The sequence below is a fragment of the Phyllobates terribilis genome, unplaced genomic scaffold (assembly GCF_046119375.1).
Source record: "Phyllobates terribilis strain yellow unplaced genomic scaffold, ASM4611937v1 Scaffold_3__8_contigs__length_932513732, whole genome shotgun sequence".
NCBI classification, from domain to species: Eukaryota; Metazoa; Chordata; class Amphibia; order Anura; family Dendrobatidae; genus Phyllobates; species Phyllobates terribilis.
The window spans coordinates 654,084,492-654,099,676 of NW_027362763.1; the positions used below are offsets into that span (position 1 = coordinate 654,084,492).

Here is a 15,185-nt window from a genome sequence, read left to right on the forward strand (position 1 = left end):
ATGAGGTAATAATGGTGATCTACAGGGTCCAGTACCTGTGTATAGTGATCAGTGCTGTCTGTTTACAGTATATGAGGTAATAATGGTGATATACAGGGTCCAGTACCTGTGTATAGTGATCAGTATTGTCTGTATACAGTATATGAGGTAATAATGGAGAGATACAGGGTCCAGTACCTGTGTATAGTGATCAGTACTGTCTGTATACAGTATATGAGGTAATAATGTTGGTATACGGGGTCCAGTACCTGTGTATAGTGATCAGTGCTGTCTGTATATAGTATATGAGGTAATACTAGTGGTATACAGGGTCCAGTACCTGTGTATAGTGATCAGTGCTGCCTGTATACAGTATATGAGGTAATAATGTTGGTATACGGGGTCCAGTACCTGTGTATAGTGATCAGTACTGTCTGTATACAGTATATGAGGTAATAATGGTGATATACAGCGTCCAGTACCTGTGTATAGTGATCAGTGTTGTCTGTTTACAGTATATGAAGTAATAATGGTGGTATACAGGGTCCAGTACCTGTGTATAGTGATCAGTACAGTCTGTATACAGTATATGAGGTAATAATGGTGGTATACAGGGTCCAGTACCTGTGTATAGTGATCAGTGCTGTCTGTATACAGGATATGAGGTAATAATGGTGGTATACAGGGTGCAGTACCTGTGTATAGTGATCAGTGCTGTCGGTATACAGTATATGAGGTAATAATAGTGATATACAGGGTCCAGTACCTGTGTATAGTGATCAGTGCTGTCTGTATTCAGGATATGAGGTAATAATGGTGATATACAGGGTCCAGTACCTGTGTATAGTGATCAGTGCTGTCTGTATACAGTATATGAGGTAATAATGGTGGTATACAGGGTCCAGTACCTGTGTATAGTGATCAGTGCTGTCTGTATACAGTATATGAGATAATAATGGTGGTATACAGTTAAGTACCTGTGTATAGTGATCAGTGCTGTCTGTATACAGGATATGAGGTAATAATGGTGGTATACAGGGTCCAGTACCTGTGTATAGTGATCAGTGCTGTCTGTATACAGTATATGAGGTAATAATGGTGGTATACAGTTAAGTACCTGTGTATAGTGATCAGTGCTGTCTGTATACAGGATGAGGTAATAATGGTGGTATACAGGGTCCAGTACCTGTGTATAGTGATCAGTGCTGTGTGTATACAGTATATGAGGTAATAATGGTGATATACAGGGTCCAGTACCTGTGTATGGTGATTAGTACAGTCTGTATACAGTATATGAGGTAATAATAGTGATATACAGGGTCCAGTACCTGTGTATAGTGATCAGTGCGGTCTGTATACAGGATATGAGGTAATAATGGTGGTATACAGGGTCCAGTACCTGTGTATAGTGATCAGTGCTGTCTGTATACAGGATATGAGGTAATAATGGTGGTATACAGGGTCCAGTACCTGTGTATAGTGATCAGTGCTGTCGGTATACAGTATATGAGGTAATAATAGTGATATACAGGGTCCAGTACCTGTGTATAGTGATCAGTGCTGTCTGTATTCAGGATATGAGGTAATAATGGTGATATACAGGGTCCAGTACCTGTGTATAGTGATCAATGCTGTCTGTATACAGTATATGAGGTAATAATGGTGGTATACAGGGTCCAGTACCTGTGTATAGTGATCAGTGCTGTCTGTATACAGTATATGAGATAATAATGGTGGTATACAGTTAAGTACCTGTGTATAGTGATCAGTGCTGTCTGTATACAGGATATGAGGTAATAATGGTGGTATACAGGGTCCAGTACCTGTGTATAGTGATCAGTGCTGTCTGTATACAGTATATGAGGTAATAATGGTGGTATACAGTTAAGTACCTGTGTATAGTGATCAGTGCTGTCTGTATACAGGATATGAGGTAATAATGGTGGTATACAGGGTCCAGTACCTGTGTATAGTGATCAGTGCTGTGTGTATACAGTATATGAGGTAATAATGGTGATATACAGGGTCCAGTACCTGTGTATGGTGATTAGTACAGTCTGTATACAGTATATGAGGTAATAATAGTGATATACAGGGTCCAGTACCTGTGTATAGTGATCAGTGCGGTCTGTATACAGGATATGAGGTAATAATGGTGGTATACAGGGTCCAGTACCTGTGTATAGTGATCAGTGCTGTCTGTATACAGTATATGAGGTAATAATAGTGAGATACAGGGTCCAGTACCTGTGTATAGTGATCAGTGCTGTCTGTATACAGGATATGAGGTAATAATGGTGATATACAGGGTCCAGTACCTGTGTATAGTGATCAGTGCTGTCTGTATACAGGATATGAGGTAATAATGGTGATATACAGGGTCCAGTACCTGTGTATGGTGATTAGTACAGTCTGTATACAGTATATGAGGTAATAATAGTGATATACAGGGTCCAGTACCTGTGTATAGTGATCAGTGCTGTCTATATACAGTATATGAGGTAATAATGGTGGTATACAGGGTCCAGTACCTGTGTATAGTGATCAGTGCTGTCTGTATATAGTATATGAGGTAATAATGGTGGTATATAGGGTCCAGTACCTGTGTATAGTGATCAGTACAGTCTGTATACAGTATATGAGGTAATAATTGTGCTATACAGGGTCCAGTACCTGTGTATAGTGATCAGTGCTGTCTGTATACAGTATATGAGGTAATAATGGTGGTATATAGGGTCCAGTACCTGTGTATAGTGATCAGTACAGTCTGTATACAGTATATGAGGTAATAATGGTGGTATACAGGGTCCAGTACCTGTGTATAGTGATCAGTGCTGTCTTTATACAGTATATGAGGTAATAATGGTGGTATACAGGGTCCAGTACCTGTGTATAGTGATCAGTACTGTCTGTATACAGTATATGAGGTAATAATGGTGGTATACACGGTCCAGTACCTGTGTATAGTGGTCAGTGCTGTCTGTATACAGTATATGAGGTAATAATGGTGGTATACAGGGTCCAGTACCTGTGTATAGTGATCAGTACTGTCTGTATACAGTATATGAGGTAATAATGGTGGTATACAGGGTCCAGTACCTGTGTATAGTGGTCAGTGCTGTCTGTATACAGTATATGAGGTAATAATGGTGGTATACAGGGTCTAGTACCTGTGTATAGTGATCAGTACTGTCTGTATACAGTATATGAGGTAATAATGGTGGTATACAGGGTCCAGTACCTGTGTATAGTGATCAGTGCTGTCTGTATACAGGATATGAGGTAATAATGGTGATATACAGGGTCCAGTACCTGTGTATAGTGATCAGTGCTGTCTGTATACAGGATATGAGGTAATAATGGTGATATACAGGGTCCAGTACCTGTGTATAGTGATCAGTGCTGTCTGTATACAGGATATGAGGTAATAATGGTGGTATACAGGGTCCAGTACCTGTGTATAGTGATCAGTGCTGTGTGTATACAGTATATGAGGTAATAATGGTGGTATACAGGGTCCAGTACCTGTGTATAGTGATCAGTACTGTCTGTATACAGTATTTGAGGTAATAATGTTGGTATACAGGGTCCAGTACCTGTGTATAGTGATCAGTACTGTCTGTATACAGTATATGAGGTAATAATGGTGGTATACAGGGTCCAGTACCTGTGTATAGTGATCAGTGCTGCCTGTATACAGTATATGAGGTAATAATGTTGGTATACGGGGTCCAGTACCTGTGTATAGTGATCAGTACTGTCTGTATACAGTATATGAGGTAATAATGGTGATATACAGGGTCCAGTACCTGTGTATAGTGATCAGTGCTGTCTGTTTACAGTATATGAGGTAATAATGGTGATATACAGGGTCCAGTACCTGTGTATAGTGATCAGTACGGTCTGTATACAGTATATGAGGTAATAATGGTGATATACAGGGTCCAGTACCTGTGTATAGTGATCAGTGCTGTCTGTATATAGAATATGAGGTAATAATGGTGGTATACAGGGTCCAGTAACTGTGTATAGAGATCAGTGCTACCTGTATACAGTATATGAGGTAATAATGTTGGTATACGGGGTCCAGTACCTGTGTATAGTGATCAGTACTGTCTGTATACAGTATATGAGGTAATAATGGTGATCTACAGGGTCCAGTACCTGTGTATAGTGATCAGTGCTGTCTGTTTACAGTATATGAGGTAATAATGGTGATATACAGGGTCCAGTACCTGTGTATAGTGATCAGTATTGTCTGTATACAGTATATGAGGTAATAATGGAGAGATACAGGGTCCAGTACCTGTGTATAGTGATCAGTACTGTCTGTATACAGTATATGAGGTAATAATGTTGGTATACGGGGTCCAGTACCTGTGTATAGTGATCAGTGCTGTCTGTATATAGTATATGAGGTAATACTAGTGGTATACAGGGTCCAGTACCTGTGTATAGTGATCAGTGCTGCCTGTATACAGTATATGAGGTAATAATGTTGGTATACGGGGTCCAGTACCTGTGTATAGTGATCAGTACTGTCTGTATACAGTATATGAGGTAATAATGGTGATATACAGCGTCCAGTACCTGTGTATAGTGATCAGTGTTGTCTGTTTACAGTATATGAAGTAATAATGGTGGTATACAGGGTCCAGTACCTGTGTATAGTGATCAGTACAGTCTGTATACAGTATATGAGGTAATAATGGTGGTATATAGGGTCCAGTACCTGTGTATAGTGATCAGTACTGTCTGTATACAGTATATGAGATAATAATGGTGGTATACAGGGTCCAGTACCTGTGTATAGTGATCAGTGCTGTCTGTATACAGTATATGATATAATAATGGTGATATACAGGGTCCAGTACCTGTGTATAGTGATCAGTATTGTCTGTATACAGTATATGAGGTAATAATGGAGAGATACAGGGTCCAGTACCTGTGTATAGTGATCAGTGCTGTCTGTATACAGTATATGATATAATAATGGTGATATACAGGGTCCAGTACCTGTGTATAGTGATCAGTATTGTCTGTATACAGTATATGAGGTAATAATGGAGAGATACAGGGTCCAGTACCTGTGTATAGTGATCAGTACTGTCTGTATACAGTATATGAGGTAATAATGTTGGTATACGGGGTCCAGTACCTGTGTATAGTGATCAGTGCTGTCTGTATATAGTATATGAGGTAATACTAGTGGTATACAGGGTCCAGTACCTGTGTATAGTGATCAGTGCTGCCTGTATACAGTATATGAGGTAATAATGTTGGTATACGGGGTCCAGTACCTGTGTATAGTGATCAGTACTGTCTGTATACAGTATATGAGGTAATAATGGTGATATACAGCGTCCAGTACCTGTGTATAGTGATCAGTGTTGTCTGTTTACAGTATATGAAGAAATAATGGTGGTATACAGGGTCCAGTACCTGTGTATAGTGATCAGTACAGTCTGTATACAGTATATGAGGTAATAATGGTGGTATACAGGGTCCAGTACCTGTGTATAGTGATCAGTACTGTCTGTATACAGTATATGAGATAATAATGGTGGTATACAGGGTCCAGTACCTGTGTATAGTGATCAGTGCTGTCTGTATACAGTATATGAGATAATAATGGTGGTGTACAGGGTCCAGTACCTGTGTATAGTGATCAGTACTGTCTGTATACAGTATATGAGGTAATAATGGTGGTATACAGGGTCCAGTACCTGTGTATAGTGATCAGTACTGTCTGTATACAGTATATGAGGTAATAATGGTGGTATACAGGGTCCAGTACCTGTGTATAGTGATAAGTGCTGTCTGTATACAGTATATGAGGTAATAATGGTGATAAACAGGGTCCAGTACCTGTGTATAGTGATCAGTACTGTCTGTATACAGTATATGAGGTAATAATGGTGGTATACAGGGTCCAGTACCTGTATATAGTGATCAGTACTGTCTGTATACAGTATATGAGGTAATAATGGTGATATACAGGGTCCAGTACCTGTGTATAGTGATCAGTGCTGTCTGTATACAGTATATGAGATAATAATGGTGATATACAGGGTCCAGTACCTGTATATAGTGATCAGTACTGTCTGTATACAGTATATGAGGTAATAATGGTGATATACAGGGTCCAGTACCTGTGTATAGTGATCAGTGCTGTCTGTATACAGGATATGAGATAATAATGGTGGTATACATGGTCCAGTACCTGTGTATAGTGATCAGTACTGTCAGTATATAGTATATGAGGTAATAATGGTGATATACAGGGTCCAGTACCTGTGTATAGTGATCAGTGCTGTCTTTATATAGTATATGAGGCAATAATGGTGGTATACAGGGTCCAGTACCTGTGTACAGCGATCAGTGCTGTCTTTATACAGTATATGAGGTAATAATGGTAATATACAAGGTCCAGTACCTGTGTATAGTGATCAGTACAGTCTGTATACAGTATATGAGGTAATAATGGTGATATACAGGGTCCAGTACCTGTGTATAGTGATCAGTGCTGTCTGTATACAGTATATGAGGTAATAATGGTGATATACAGGGTCCAGTACCTGTGTATAGTGATCAGTACTGTCTGTATAGAGTATATGAGGTAATAATGGTGGTATACAGGGTCCAGTACCTGTGTATAGTGATCAGTGCTGTCTGTATACAGTATATGAGGTAATAATGGTGATATACAGGGTCCAGTACCTGTGTATAGTGATCAGTGCTGTCTGTATATAGTATATCAGGTAATAATGGTGATATACAGGGTCCAGTACCTGTGTATAGTGATCAGTGCTGTCTGTATAAAGTAGATGAGGTAATAATGGTAATGTACAGGGTCCAGTACCTGTGTATAGTGATCAGTGCTGTTTGTATATTGGATATGAGGTAATAATGGTGATATACAGCGTCCAGTACATGTGTATAGTGATCAGTGCTGCCTGTATACAGTATATGAGGTAATAAGGGTGATACACAGGGTCCAGTACCTGTGTATAGTGATCAGTACTGTCTGTATATAGTATATGAGGTAATAATGGTGGTATACAGAGTCCAGTACCTGTGTATAGTGATCAGTGCTGTCGGTATACAGTATATGAGATAATAATGGTGATATACAGGGTCCAGTACCTGTGTATAGTGATCAGTACTGTCTGTATACAATATATGAGGTAATAATGGTGATATACAGGGTCCAGTACCTGTGTATAGTGATCAGTACTGTCTGTATACAGGATATGAGGAAATAATGGTGGTATACAGTTAAGTACCTGTGTATAGTGATCAGTACTGTCTGTATACAGTATATGAGGTAATAATGGTGATATACAGGGTCCAGTACCTGTGTATAGTGATCAGTGCTGTCTGTATACAGGATATGAGGTAACAATGGTGATATACAGGGTCCAGTAGCTGTGTATAGTGATCAGTGCTGTGTGTATACAGTATATGAGGTAATAATGGTGATATACAGGGTCCAGTACCTGTGTGTAGTGATTAGTACAGTCTGTATACAGTATATGAGGTAATAATAGTGATATACAGGGTCCAGTACCTGTGTATAGTGATCAGTGCTGTCTGTATACAGTATATGAGGTAATAATGGTGATATACAGGGTCCAGTACCTGTGTATAGTGATCAGTGCTGTCTGTATACAGTATATGAGGTAATAATAGTGATATACAGGGTCCAGTACCTGTGTATAGTGATCAGTGCTGTCTGTATACAGTATATGAGGTAATAATGGTGATATACAGGGTCCAGTACCTGTGTATAGTGATCAGTGCTGTCTGTATACAGGATATGAGGTAATAATAGTGATATACAGGGTCCAGTACCTGTGTATAGTGATCAGTGCTGTCTGTATACAGTATATGAGGTAATAATGGTGGTATACAGGGTCCAGTACCTGTGTATAGTGATCAGTGCTGTCTGTATACAGGATATGAGGTAATAATGGTGGTATACAGGGTCCAGTACCTGTGTATAGTGATCAGTGCTGTCGGTATACAGTATATGAGGTAATAATAGTGATATACAGGGTCCAGTACCTGTGTATAGTGATCAGTGCTGTCTGTATTCAGGATATGAGGTAATAATGGTGATATACAGGGTCCAGTACCTGTGTATAGTGATCAGTGCTGTCTGTATACAGTATATGAGGTAATAATGGTGGTATACAGGGTCCAGTACCTGTGTATAGTGATCAGTGCTGTCTGTATACAGTATATGAGATAATAATGGTGGTATACAGTTAAGTACCTGTGTATAGTGATCAGTGCTGTCTGTATACAGGATATGAGGTAATAATGGTGGTATACAGGGTCCAGTACCTGTGTATAGTGATCAGTGCTGTCTGTATACAGGATATGAGGTAATAATGGTGGTATACAGGGTTCAGTACCTGTGTATAGTGATCAGTGCTGTCGGTATACAGTATATGAGGTAATAATAGTGATATACAGGGTCCAGTACCTGTGTATAGTGATCAGTGCTGTCTGTATTCAGGATATGAGGTAATAATGGTGATATACAGGGTCCAGTACCTGTGTATAGTGATCAGTGCTGTCTGTATACAGTATATGAGGTAATAATGGTGGTATACAGGGTCCAGTACCTGTGTATAGTGATCAGTGCTGTCTGTATACAGTATATGAGATAATAATGGTGGTATACAGTTAAGTACCTGTGTATAGTGATCAGTGCTGTCTGTATACAGGATATGAGGTAATAATGGTGGTATACAGGGTCCAGTACCTGTGTATAGTGATCAGTGCTGTCTGTATACAGTATATGAGGTAATAATGGTGGTATACAGTTAAGTACCTGTGTATAGTGATCAGTGCTGTCTGTATACAGGATATGAGGTAATAATGGTGGTATACAGGGTCCAGTACCTGTGTATAGTGATCAGTGCTGTGTGTATACAGTATATGAGGTAATAATGGTGATATACAGGGTCCAGTACCTGTGTATGGTGATTAGTACAGTCTGTATACAGTATATGAGGTAATAATAGTGATATACAGGGTCCAGTACCTGTGTATAGTGATCAGTGCGGTCTGTATACAGGATATGAGGTAATAATGGTGGTATACAGGGTCCAGTACCTGTGTATAGTGATCAGTGCTGTCTGTATACAGTATATGAGGTAATAATAGTGAGATACAGGGTCCAGTACCTGTGTATAGTGATCAGTGCTGTCTGTATACAGGATATGAGGTAATAATGGTGATATACAGGGTCCAGTACCTGTGTATAGTGATCAGTGCTGTCTGTATACAGGATATGAGGTAATAATGGTGATATACAGGGTCCAGTACCTGTGTATAGTGATCAGTGCTGTCTGTATATAGTATATGAGGTAATAATGGTGATATACAGGGTCCAGTACCTGTGTATGGTGATTAGTACAGTCTGTATACAGTATATGAGGTAATAATAGTGATATACAGGGTCCAGTACCTGTGTATAGTGATCAGTGCTGTCTATATACAGTATATGAGGTAATAATGGTGGTATACAGGGTCCAGTACCTGTGTATAGTGATCAGTGCTGTCTGTATATAGTATATGAGGTAATAATGGTGGTATATAGGGTCCAGTACCTGTGTATAGTGATCAGTACAGTCTGTATACAGTATATGAGGTAATAATTGTGCTATACAGGGTCCAGTACCTGTGTATAGTGATCAGTGCTGTCTGTATACAGTATATGAGGTAATAATGGTGGTATATAGGGTCCAGTACCTGTGTATAGTGATCAGTACAGTCTGTATACAGTATATGAGGTAATAATGGTGGTATACACGGTCCAGTACCTGTGTATAGTGGTCAGTGCTGTCTGTATACAGTATATGAGGTAATAATGGTGGTATACAGGGTCCAGTACCTGTGTATAGTGATCAGTACTGTCTGTATACAGTATATGAGGTAATAATGGTGGTATACAGGGTCCAGTACCTGTGTATAGTGGTCAGTGCTGTCTGTATACAGTATATGAGGTAATAATGGTGGTATACAGGGTCTAGTACCTGTGTATAGTGATCAGTACTGTCTGTATACAGTATATGAGGTAATAATGGTGGTATACAGGGTCCAGTACCTGTGTATAGTGATCAGTGCTGTCTGTATACAGGATATGAGGTAATAATGGTGATATACAGGGTCCTGTACCTGTGTATAGTGATCAGTGCTGTCTGTATACAGGATATGAGGTAATAATGGTGATATACAGGGTCCAGTACCTGTGTATAGTGATCAGTGCTGTCTGTATACAGGATATGAGGTAATAATGGTGGTATACAGGGTCCAGTACCTGTGTATAGTGATCAGTGCTGTGTGTATACAGTATATGAGGTAATAATGGTGGTATACAGGGTCCAGTACCTGTGTATAGTGATCAGTACTGTCTGTATACAGTATTTGAGGTAATAATGTTGGTATACAGGGTCCAGTACCTGTGTATAGTGATCAGTACTGTCTGTATACAGTATATGAGGTAATAATGGTGGTATACAGGGTCCAGTACCTGTGTATAGTGATCAGTGCTGCCTGTATACAGTATATGAGGTAATAATGTTGGTATACGGGGTCCAGTACCTGTGTATAGTGATCAGTACTGTCTGTATACAGTATATGAGGCAATAATGGTGATATACAGGGTCCAGTACCTGTGTATAGTGATCAGTGCTGTCTGTTTACAGTATATGAGGTAATAATGGTGATATACAGGGTCCAGTACCTGTGTATAGTGATCAGTACGGTCTGTATACAGTATATGAGGTAATAATGGTGATATACAGGGTCCAGTACCTGTGTATAGTGATCAGTGCTGTCTGTATATAGAATATGAGGTAATAATGGTGGTAATAATGGTGGTATACAGGGTCCAGTAACTGTGTATAGAGATCAGTGCTACCTGTATACAGTATATGAGGTAATAATGTTGGTATACGGGGTCCAGTACCTGTGTATAGTGATCAGTACTGTCTGTATACAGTATATGAGGTAATAATGGTGATCTACAGGGTCCAGTACCTGTGTATAGTGATCAGTGCTGTCTGTTTACAGTATATGAGGTAATAATGGTGATATACAGGGTCCAGTACCTGTGTATAGTGATCAGTATTGTCTGTATACAGTATATGAGGTAATAATGGAGAGATACAGGGTCCAGTACCTGTGTATAGTGATCAGTACTGTCTGTATACAGTATATGAGGTAATAATGTTGGTATACGGGGTCCAGTACCTGTGTATAGTGATCAGTGCTGTCTGTATATAGTATATGAGGTAATACTAGTGGTATACAGGGTCCAGTACCTGTGTATAGTGATCAGTGCTGCCTGTATACAGTATATGAGGTAATAATGTTGGTATACGGGGTCCAGTACCTGTGTATAGTGATCAGTACTGTCTGTATACAGTATATGAGGTAATAATGGTGATATACAGCGTCCAGTACCTGTGTATAGTGATCAGTGTTGTCTGTTTACAGTATATGAAGTAATAATGGTGGTATACAGGGTCCAGTACCTGTGTATAGTGATCAGTACAGTCTGTATACAGTATATGAGGTAATAATGGTGGTATACAGGGTCCAGTACCTGTGTATAGTGATCAGTGCTGTCTGTATACAGGATATGAGGTAATAATGGTGGTATACAGGGTGCAGTACCTGTGTATAGTGATCAGTGCTGTCGGTATACAGTATATGAGGTAATAATAGTGATATACAGGGTCCAGTACCTGTGTATAGTGATCAGTGCTGTCTGTATTCAGGATATGAGGTAATAATGGTGATATACAGGGTCCAGTACCTGTGTATAGTGATCAGTGCTGTCTGTATACAGTATATGAGGTAATAATGGTGGTATACAGGGTCCAGTACCTGTGTATAGTGATCAGTGCTGTCTGTATACAGTATATGAGATAATAATGGTGGTATACAGTTAAGTACCTGTGTATAGTGATCAGTGCTGTCTGTATACAGGATATGAGGTAATAATGGTGGTATACAGGGTCCAGTACCTGTGTATAGTGATCAGTGCTGTCTGTATACAGTATATGAGGTAATAATGGTGGTATACAGTTAAGTACCTGTGTATAGTGATCAGTGCTGTCTGTATACAGGATGAGGTAATAATGGTGGTATACAGGGTCCAGTACCTGTGTATAGTGATCAGTGCTGTGTGTATACAGTATATGAGGTAATAATGGTGATATACAGGGTCCAGTACCTGTGTATGGTGATTAGTACAGTCTGTATACAGTATATGAGGTAATAATAGTGATATACAGGGTCCAGTACCTGTGTATAGTGATCAGTGCGGTCTGTATACAGGATATGAGGTAATAATGGTGGTATACAGGGTCCAGTACCTGTGTATAGTGATCAGTGCTGTCTGTATACAGGATATGAGGTAATAATGGTGGTATACAGGGTCCAGTACCTGTGTATAGTGATCAGTGCTGTCGGTATACAGTATATGAGGTAATAATAGTGATATACAGGGTCCAGTACCTGTGTATAGTGATCAGTGCTGTCTGTATTCAGGATATGAGGTAATAATGGTGATATACAGGGTCCAGTACCTGTGTATAGTGATCAATGCTGTCTGTATACAGTATATGAGGTAATAATGGTGGTATACAGGGTCCAGTACCTGTGTATAGTGATCAGTGCTGTCTGTATACAGTATATGAGATAATAATGGTGGTATACAGTTAAGTACCTGTGTATAGTGATCAGTGCTGTCTGTATACAGGATATGAGGTAATAATGGTGGTATACAGGGTCCAGTACCTGTGTATAGTGATCAGTGCTGTCTGTATACAGTATATGAGGTAATAATGGTGGTATACAGTTAAGTACCTGTGTATAGTGATCAGTGCTGTCTGTATACAGGATATGAGGTAATAATGGTGGTATACAGGGTCCAGTACCTGTGTATAGTGATCAGTGCTGTGTGTATACAGTATATGAGGTAATAATGGTGATATACAGGGTCCAGTACCTGTGTATGGTGATTAGTACAGTCTGTATACAGTATATGAGGTAATAATAGTGATATACAGGGTCCAGTACCTGTGTATAGTGATCAGTGCGGTCTGTATACAGGATATGAGGTAATAATGGTGGTATACAGGGTCCAGTACCTGTGTATAGTGATCAGTGCTGTCTGTATACAGTATATGAGGTAATAATAGTGAGATACAGGGTCCAGTACCTGTGTATAGTGATCAGTGCTGTCTGTATACAGGATATGAGGTAATAATGGTGATATACAGGGTCCAGTACCTGTGTATAGTGATCAGTGCTGTCTGTATACAGGATATGAGGTAATAATGGTGATATACAGGGTCCAGTACCTGTGTATGGTGATTAGTACAGTCTGTATACAGTATATGAGGTAATAATAGTGATATACAGGGTCCAGTACCTGTGTATAGTGATCAGTGCTGTCTATATACAGTATATGAGGTAATAATGGTGGTATACAGGGTCCAGTACCTGTGTATAGTGATCAGTGCTGTCTGTATATAGTATATGAGGTAATAATGGTGGTATATAGGGTCCAGTACCTGTGTATAGTGATCAGTACAGTCTGTATACAGTATATGAGGTAATAATTGTGCTATACAGGGTCCAGTACCTGTGTATAGTGATCAGTGCTGTCTGTATACAGTATATGAGGTAATAATGGTGGTATATAGGGTCCAGTACCTGTGTATAGTGATCAGTACAGTCTGTATACAGTATATGAGGTAATAATGGTGGTATACAGGGTCCAGTACCTGTGCATAGTGACGGCAGAGCCGCCACCTGTGCAGTTACATGCAGTCATGTGCAGTCTATGAGGTAATTCACATCTCTGTAGAATATGATGAGATTTCGGTAGTTTTCGGGCAGGCGCGCTGCGGGCAGCTTCTGACGTTATCGGTCAGCGTCGGGGGCGGAGTTGTCAGTCAGTGACGTCATTGGATGGCGCCAGGAGGCGGGAAGGACCCCGGCTCTGAGGGAGTAAACAGCCAGAGAAACGAAACCTGAGATCGCAGCAGCCGACAGTGCATCCTGTGTGTGTAACCTGCGTATAATGGCGGCTTCTCTCTGTATACAGTGTGTGATATCGTCTAGCTGTGTATAATATGATGCTCTGTGTATTTAGCACGTATTCCTCCTGTATAATGTACATACACCTATATAAAGTGTACCCCCCTGTATAATGTGTATATATACTTTTATATACAGTGTATCCCTCTCTGTGTAATGTACATATATCTCTATATACAGTGTATCCCCTCTATAATGTACATATACCTCTATATACAATGTATCCCCTCTATAATGTACCTATATCTCTATATATAGTATATCCCCCTCTGTATAATGTACATATATTTCTACATACAGTGTATCCCCCTCTCTATAATGTACATATACCTCTATACACAGTATATCCCCCTCTGTATAATGTGCGTATACCTCTATATACAGTGTATCCCCCTCTGTATAATGTACATATATCTCTATACACAGTGTATCCCCCTCTTTATAAAGTACATATATTTCTACATACAGTGTATCCCCCTCTCTATAATGTACATATACCTCTATATACAGTGTATCCCCCTCTGTATAATGTACATATACCTCTATATACAGTGTATCCCCCCTGTATAATGTACATACACTGTATATAGAGATATATCCCCCTCTGTATAATGTACATATATTTCTACATACAGTGTATCCCCTCTCTATAATGTACATATACCTCTATACACAGTATATCCCCCTTTGTATAATGTACATATATCTCTATATACAGTGTATCCCCTCTCTATAATTTACATATATCTCTATATATAGTGTATCCCCTCTATAATGTACATATACCTCTATATACAGTGTATCCCCCTCTGTACAATGTACATATACCTCTATATATAGTGTATGCCCTCTTTAATGTACATATATCTCTATATACAGTGTATCCCCCTCTGTATAATGTACATATATTTCTACATACAGTGTATCCCCCTCTCTATAATGTACATATACCTCTATACACAGTATATCCCCCTCTGTATAATGTACATATATCTCTATATACAGTGTATCCCCCTCTGTATAATGTACATATACCTCTATATACAGTGTATCCCCCTCTGTATAATGTACATATA

At 39.4% G+C, this 15,185-nt stretch overlaps 1 protein-coding gene across 1 annotated transcript in view; it reads left to right on the plus strand.

Moving 5' to 3' along the window:
* Positions 1–13,934: 13,934 nt before the first annotated feature.
* The window catches only part of CMTR1 (cap methyltransferase 1), a 65,412-nt gene continuing 64,161 nt past the window's right edge, over positions 13,935–15,185 (plus strand). Inside the window, exon 1 of the mRNA XM_073671687.1 lies at positions 13,935–14,072. The gene's annotated coding sequence lies outside the window, so the exon portion shown is untranslated. The remainder of the gene's footprint in view (positions 14,073–15,185) is intronic.